This window comes from Cetorhinus maximus, chromosome 14, assembly GCF_964194155.1.
Source record: "Cetorhinus maximus chromosome 14, sCetMax3.hap1.1, whole genome shotgun sequence".
NCBI lineage: Eukaryota > Metazoa > Chordata > Chondrichthyes > Lamniformes > Cetorhinidae > Cetorhinus > Cetorhinus maximus.
The window spans coordinates 32,249,342-32,257,649 of NC_135892.1; the positions used below are offsets into that span (position 1 = coordinate 32,249,342).

Sequence of the window (8,308 nt, forward strand, 5' to 3'; positions counted from 1 at the left end):
CAAGACAGCTCTTCAGTGCTACAGACTTACTCCAGTCCCTTTCACACCAAAGTGTTACAGCTGTACCTACTTATACTATCTTCATAGGAGAACCAATTCCCATCACCTGTTTTAACACACAATTGACTTTGACAATGTAATTGCTATACGATGTAATTGTCAGTCAACAAGAAGATTGTCAAGGTCCAATAACAATGTAATTTTGTGCTCGCTTCGGCAGCACATATACTAAAATTGGAACAATACAGAGAAGATTAGCATGGCCCCTGCGCAAGGATGACACGCAAATTCGTGAAGCGTTCCATATAAAAAAAAACAATGTAATTATTGCTATATTGACAATAAGGGACTAGAAATTTGACTGTGCTGCTTCTGTTGTTCAGCTGCTAAATGTGCACATAAAGAAATTAGCACATAGGTATGAGCACTGTCAAGGGAGGCACCATAACGATGGGTGCCACTGTTGTGTCAATAGAACTGACCATTCAATTCATCTTGGACAATACGGTGTCCATGCTCTGTGCGAGGCTTTGGCACAAATTGGACCTGTACTCCTCCATATTCTGACATTGTGCACAAGCTGCCTGGCTGTCCAGTGCATCTAGTACTTCCTGGTTTATGCCTATCACCCTTCTTCAGTAGGCTAGACCCTCAATGTTAGCATCTGAGTCCTCAGTAAAGCCTGACTATTTGTGATTCACTGCGTGATGATCTGTCCTCTAGCCTAGCCCCTTAAGTAAATGAGGTGCCAATACCTGAGCAGGTGATTGTGAGGGTGAGACTCTTCCTCCACTGGCTGAGAGGTATCCAAATCTGATGCTGTGGTTATGGTAAAGAGTTGATCCCCTGGCTTGATAGTAATGGTAGAGTGGGGGATATGCCAGGCCATGAGGTTACAGATTATGTTTGGGTACAATTCTGCTGCTGCCGATGGCCCACAGTCCCTCATGGATTCCCAGTCTTGAGTCGCTAGATCTGTTCGAAAGGGGAAAGAAGTATTGTGAGGACTGAAAATGGAGAAGGTGGAGCTGTTAACAGAGAATAAGCAATTTTAGCTTGACAATACAGGGGAGGCAATGGCATAGTGGTATTATCGCTGGACTAGTAATCCAGAGACCAGAGTAATGTTCTGGGGACCTAGGTTTGAATCCCACCATGGCAGATGGTGGCATTTGAATTCAATAAAAATCGATTTAGGGAAGGAAATCTATCATCCTTACCTGGTCTGGCCTACATGTGACTCACAGCAATGTGGTTGCCTCTTAAATGGTCTAGCAAGCCACTCAGTTGTAACAAGTCGCAAAAAAGGAATGAAACCAGGCGGACTACCCGGCATCGACCTAGGCACTGGAAACATCGCAGCCCTTTCGACCCTGCAAAGTCCTCCTTACAAACATCTGGGGACTAGGGCCAAAATTGGGAGAGCTGTCTCACAGACTAGTCAAGCAACAGCCTGACATAGTCATCGTCACGGAATCATACCTGACAGACAATGTCCCAGACTCCACCATCACCATCCCTGGGTATGTCCTGTCCCACCAGCAGGACAGACCCAGCAGAGGTGGCAGCACAGTGATATACAGTTGGGAGGGAGTTGCCCTGGCAGTCCTCAACTTTGACTCCTGACCCTATGAAGTAGCATGGCATCAGGTGAAACCTCCTGCTGATTACCACGTCCTGCCCTCCCTCAGCTGATGAATCAATGCTCCTCCATGTTGAAGATCACTTGGAGGAAGTGCAGAGGATGGCAAGGGTGCAGAATGTACTCTGGGTGGGGGACTTCAATGTCCATCACCAAGAGTGGCTCAGTAGCACCACTGCTGGCCGAGCCCTAAATGACATAGCTGCTAGACTGGGTCTGCGGCAGGTGGTGAGGGAACCAACAAGAGGGAAAAACGTACCTGACTTCATCCTCATCAACCTGCCTGCCGCAGATGCATCTGTCCATGACAGTATCGGTAGGAGTGGCTACCGCACAGTCATTGTGGAGACGAAGTCCTGCCTTCACATTGAGGATATCCTCCATCGTGTTGTGTGGCACTATCACCGTGCTAAATGGGATAGATTTCAAACAGATCTAGTGACTCAAGACTGGGAATCCATGAGGGACTGTGGGCCATTGGCAGCAGCAGAATTGTACCCAAACACAATCTGTAACCTCATGGCCCAGCATATCCCCCACTCTACCATTTCCATCAAGCCAGGGGATCAACTTTGGTTCAATGAAGAGCACAGGAAGACATGCCAGGGGCAGCACCAGCCATACCTAAAAATGAGGTGTCAACCTGGTGAAGCTATAGCATAGGGCTACTTGTGTGCCAAACAGCATAAGCAGCAAGTGACAGACAGAGCTAAGCGATCCCACAACCAATGGATCAGATCTAAGCTCTGCAGTCTTGCCACATCCAGTTGTGAATGGTGGTGGACAATTAAACAACTTACTGGATGAGGAGGCTCCACAAATATCTCCGTCCTCAATGATGGAGGAGCCCAGCATAGCAGTGCAAAAGATAAGGCTGAAGCATTCGCAACAATCTTCAGCCAGAAGTACCGAGTGGATGATCCATCTTATCCTCCTCCTGAGGTTTCCAGCATCACAGATGCCAAACTTCAGCCAATTCAATTCACCCCTCGTGATGTGAAGAAACAGCGAAGGCACTGGATACTGCAAAGGCTATGGGCCCTAACAATATTCCAGCAACAGTACTGAAGGCTTGTGCTCCAGAACTTGCCGTGCCCCTAGCCAAGCTGTTCCAGTGCAGCTACAGCACTGGCATCTACCTGGCTATGTTGCAAATTGCCGAGGTATGTCCTGTACGCAAAAAGCAGGACAAATCCAGCCTGGCCAATTACCACCCCATCAGTCTACTCTCGATCATCAGTAAAGTAATGGAAGGGGTTATCAACAGTGCTATCAAGCAGCACTTGCTTAGCAATAATCTGCTCACTGATGCCCAATTTGGGTTCCGCCGGGGCCACTCAGCTCCTTGGTTACAGCCTTGGTTCAAACATGGATAAAAGAGCGTACTCCCAAGGTGAGGTGAGAGTGACTATCCTTGACAACAAGGCAGCATTTGACCGAGTGTGGCATCAAGAAGCCCTAGACGACCTGGAGTCAATGGGAATCAGGGAGAAAACTCTCCACTGGTTGGAATCATACCTAGCACAAAGGAGGATGGTTGTGGTTGTTGGCCAAAGAAGTTTCTCCTCATCTCTGTTCTAAAAGGTCTTCCCTTTACTCTGAGGCTGTGCCCTCGGGTCCTAGTCTCTCCTACTAATGGAAACATCTTCCCCACGTGCACTCTATCCAGGCCTTTCACTATTCTGTAAGTTTCAATAGATTCCCCCTCATCCTTCTAAACTCCATCGAGTATAGACCCAGAGTCCTCAAATGTTCCTCATATGTTAAGCCTTTCATTCCTGGGATCGTTTTCGTGAACCTCCTCTGGACCCGCTCCAGGGCCAGCACATCCTTCCTGAGTTAAGGGGCCCAAAATTGCTCACAATATTCTAAATGTGGTCTGACCAGAGCCTTATAAAGCCTCAGCAGCACATCCCTGCTTTTATATTCTAGTCCTCTCGAAATAAAAGCCAACATTGCATTTGCCTTCCTAACTACCAACTCAACCTTCAAGTTAACCTTAAGAGAATCCTGGACTAGGACTCCCAAGTCCCTTTGCACTCCAAATTTCCAAATTCTCTCCCCATTTAGAAAATAGTCTATGCCTCTATTCTTCCTACCAAAGTGCATGACCTCACACTTCCCCACGTTGTATTCCATCTGCCACTTCTTTGCCCATTCTCCTAACCTGTCCAAATCCTTCTGCAGCCTCCCCGCCTCCTCAATACTACCTGTCCCTCCACCTATTTTTGTATCATTTGCAAACTTAGCCAGGATGCCCTCAGTTCCTTCATCTAAATCATTAATGTATAAAGTGAAAAGTTGTGGTCCCAACACTGACCCCTGCGGAACTCCACTAGTCACCGGCCGCCATCCTGAGAAGGACCCCCTTATCTCCACTCTCTGCCTCCTGCCAGACAGCCAATCTTCTCCGCCGATGCTGCCAGACCTGCTGAGTTTTTCCAGGTAATTCTGTTTTTGTTTTGGATTTCCAGCATCCACAGTAGTTTTTTGTTTTAATCTTCTATCCATGCTAGTACCTTACCTCTAACACCATGGGCTCTTATCTTACTGAGCAGCCTCCTGTGCAGCACCTTGTCAAAGGCCTTCTGGAAGTCCAAGTAGATAACATCCATTGGCTCTCCTTTGTCTAACCTACTCATTACCTCCTCAAAGAATTCTAACAGATTTGTCAGGCATGACCTCCCCTTGATGAAACCATGCTGACTTTGCTCTATTTTACCATGCACTTCCAAGTATTCTGAAATCTCATCCTTAATAATGGACTCTAAAATCTTACCAACGACCGAGGTCAGGCTAAACAGCCTGTAATTTCCCGTTTTTTGCCTCACTCCCTTCTTAAACAGGGGGGTTACATTAGCGATTTTCCAGTCCTCTGGGACCCTCCCTGACTCGATTGATTCGTGAAAGATCATCACTAACGCCTCCACTATCACTTCAGCTATCTCCTTCAGAGCTCTGGGGTGTAATCCATCTGGCCCGGGTGATTTATCCACCTTCAGACCTTTCAGTTTTCCTAGCACCTTCTCCTTGGTAATGGCCACCATACCCACCTCTGCCCCCCGACTGTCTTGAACTTTGGGGATGTTACTCGTTTCTTCCACCGTGAAGACTGATGCAAAGTACCTATTCAGTTCCTCCGCCATTTCTTTGTTCCCCACTACTACTTCTCCAGCGTCATTTTCCAGCGGCCCAATGTCCACTTTTGCCTCTCTCTTAACCTTTATATTTCTAAAAAAGCTTTTGCAATCTTCTTTTATATTACTGGCTAGTTTACCCTCATATTTAATCTTCTCCCTCCTTATTTCTTTTTTAGTTGTCCTCTGTTGGTCTTTGTAGGCTTCCCAATACCCTGGTTTCCCACTGCTCTTCGCCGCATTGTATGCTTTCTCTTTAGCTTTTATGCTGTCCCTGACTTCCCTTGTCAGCCTCGTCCTCCCTTTAGTTTATTTCTCAATGACCATCACAAAAAACAGATTATCTGGTTGATATCACATTGCATTTTGCAGATGTTTGCTGATGCAAAGTGGCTGCATCATTTCCTACATTACAACAATGGCTACATTTCAAAAAGTACCTTTTTTGGGTGTGAAGTGTTTTGAGATATCTGGTGGTTGTGAAAGGTGCAAAATTACTGCAAATTTTTCCTTAGTTGAACTAGCTTAAGGCACAAAGAGTCTACTAAGAGATATCGATTAGGTGGTGAGTGGGCAAAAACTGGCAGATGAAGTAGAAAGTGCGAAACTGTGAGGTTGCCCACATCAATAGGAAGAATAGAAAAGCAGACTATTATTTAAGTGGAGAGAGACTGCAGAATGCTCTGGTACAGAGGGACCTGGGTGTCTTTGTACATGAATCACAAGAAGTTAATATGCAGGTACAGCAAATAATTAGGAAGCTAAATGGAATGATGTCCTTTAATGCAAGGGGAATTAAATATAAAATTAGGGAAAAGCATAAAAGCAAAATACTGTGGATGCTGGAAATCTGAAATAAAAAGTGAAAATGCTGGAAAAACTCAGCAGGCCCGACAGCAACTGTGAAGAGAGAAACAGAGTTAACATTTTGAGTCCATATGACTCTTCTTTAGGGCTAAAGTGAAATAGAAATGTGATGGAATTTACACTGTTTAAGGGGGTGGAGCAGGTGAAGCAAAATAGAAGATCAGGGATAGGTGGGAGCTAAGGAGAGATTGACAAAGATGTCATGGACACATGAGAAAGGGAGTGTTAATGGTAGTGGTGAAAACTAAAGAAAGTGCTGACAGTGGTATTAAGATTAGAAAGCAGAGTGTGTTATAGCAGAACAAGGGTCAGTGCTCTATGAAAGAACAGCATTGCAACAAGTGACAGATGGTCCTGTTTGGGAGGGGGAGCATGGTTGGGGTAAAAGGATTTTAAAAAATGAATAAAAGTAAATCCTATTTTAAATTTATTTTCGTTCATTTTTAAAAAATCTTTTCCCCCCAACTACCCCCCACCACCCCCCCACGCCCCCATGCCCCCAGCCCCCAATATGGCAATCTGTCACTGGTTTCAATGTTTTGCTTTCAGAGTGCTGACCCTTGTTCTGCAATTAACACGTTCTCCTTTCTTATCTTCATGCCACTATCAGCACTTTCTTTAGCCTTTACCACCACTATTACAATCCCTTTGTCTTGTGTCCATGACATCTTTGTCAATCTCTCCTTAGCCCCCACCTATCCCTGACACTTCTATCTTACTTCATCTGCTCCACCCCCCTTAAACAGTATAAATTCCATCACAATTCTACTTCTCTTTAGCTCTGAAGAAGTCATATGGACTCGAAATGTTAACTCTGTTTCCTCGCCACAGATGCTGCCAGACCTGCTGAGTTTTTCCAGCATTTTCTGTTTATATTGCATTGGAAGTAGTTCAGAGAAGGTTCACTAAGCTGATGAAGGTGTTGTCTTACAAGGAAAGGTTGAACAGGTTGGGCCTATACTCATTGGATTTAGAAGAATGAGAGGTGATCTTATTGAAACATAAATGACAGGGTGGATGCTGAGAGGATGTTTCCCCTTATGGGTGAATCTATAACTAGGGGGCACATTTTAAAAATAAAGGGTCACCGATTTAAGGTAGCGATGAGGAGCGATTTCTTCTGAGTCTTGATAATCTTTGGAATACTTCCCAAGAGAGCAGTGGAGGTTAGGTCATTGAACATATTCAAGGATGAGTTAGGCAAGTAGCTCAGAGAAGGTTCACTAGACTAATGAAGGTGTTGTCTTACAAGGAATCACAACTTCTTGTGATTCATGTACAAAGACACCCAGGCAGGCACCCAGGGAAATAAGGGAATGCCAGAGACTTTGAACAAGTATTTCATAACTGCCTTCATAGTAGAAGACACAAAAAGCATTCCAATAATAGTAGAAAATCAAGACAAAAGGGAGGGAGGGACTTAAAACAATCATGATCACTAGAGTAAAAGTACTAGGAAAACTAATGGGACTAAAAGCTGACAAGTCCCCATGGAGCTGATGGTCAGCATGCTAGCATCTTAAAAGATATTGGTTGCAATCTTCCAAAATTCCCTAGATTCTGGAAAGGTCCCAGCAGATTGGAAAATCGCAAAGGTAACACATCTATTCAAGAGAGGAAAGACAGAAAGCAGGAAACCACAGGCCAGTTAGTCTAACATCTTTCATTGGAAAATGCTACCATTCATTATTAAGGAGACAGTAGCAGAACATATAGAAAATCATGATACAATCAAGCAGAGTAAACATGGTTTCATAGAGGGGGAATCATGTTTGACAAATTCATTATAGTTCTTTGAGCATGTTACAAGCAGGGTGGGTAAAAGGGAACCAGTAGATGTAGTGTCTCTGAATTTCCAAAAGGCATTTGATAAGGTGCCGAATAAAAGATTACTGCATAAGAAAAGAGAATATGGTGTTGGGGATGATATATTAGCATGGATAGGGGATTAACTAACAGGAAACAGAGAGTTGGGATAAACGGGTAATTTTCAAGTTGGGAAACTGTAGCTAGTGGAGTGCCACAGGTATCAGTGTTGGGGCCTCAACTATTTATGATTTATTTTAATGACTTGGATAAAGGGACAGACTATTGTAGCCAAATTTGCTAATGGTACAAAGGTAGGTGGGAAAGCAAGCTTTCAGGAGGATACAAAGAGACTGCAAAGGGATATAGATAAAATGAGTGGGCAAAAATTTGGCACGTGGGAGTATAATGCAAAAAAATGTGAGGTTGCCCACTTTGACAGGAAGAATAGAAAAGCAGAATATTATTTAAATGGTGAATGACTGCAGAACATTGTGGTGCAGAGAGATCTGGGTGTCTTTATGCATGAATGACAAAAAGTTAGCATGCAGATACAGCAAGTAATTAGGAGTCAAATGTAATTAGGAGTTCACCTTTATTACAAGAGGAATGGAGTATAAAAGTGGGGAAACCTTGTTAGAACCAAACAAGGAATGGGTAAGACTGCGCCTAGAATACTGTGTGTAGCTTTGGTTTCCTTATTTAAGGAGGGATAGACTTACAGTGGAAGCAGTTCAAAGGTTCACTAGGCTGATTCCTGGGATGAAGTGGTTATCTGAGGAAACTCATCTTAGGAGGTACAATTTCAAAATAATGGGTCTCCAGATGAAAAGGAATTTCTTCCCCCAGAAAGTGG

The 8,308-nt window shown here is 44.2% G+C and overlaps 1 non-coding gene across 1 annotated transcript; it reads left to right on the forward strand.

Annotated features, from left to right (window-relative positions):
* The first annotated feature begins 204 nt into the window (after positions 1–204).
* On the forward strand, positions 205–311 carry LOC144690218 (U6 spliceosomal RNA). Its single transcript, XR_013578815.1, has one exon. It is a non-coding gene; the product is annotated as a U6 spliceosomal RNA (small nuclear RNA).
* Positions 312–8,308: the final 7,997 nt, after the last annotated feature.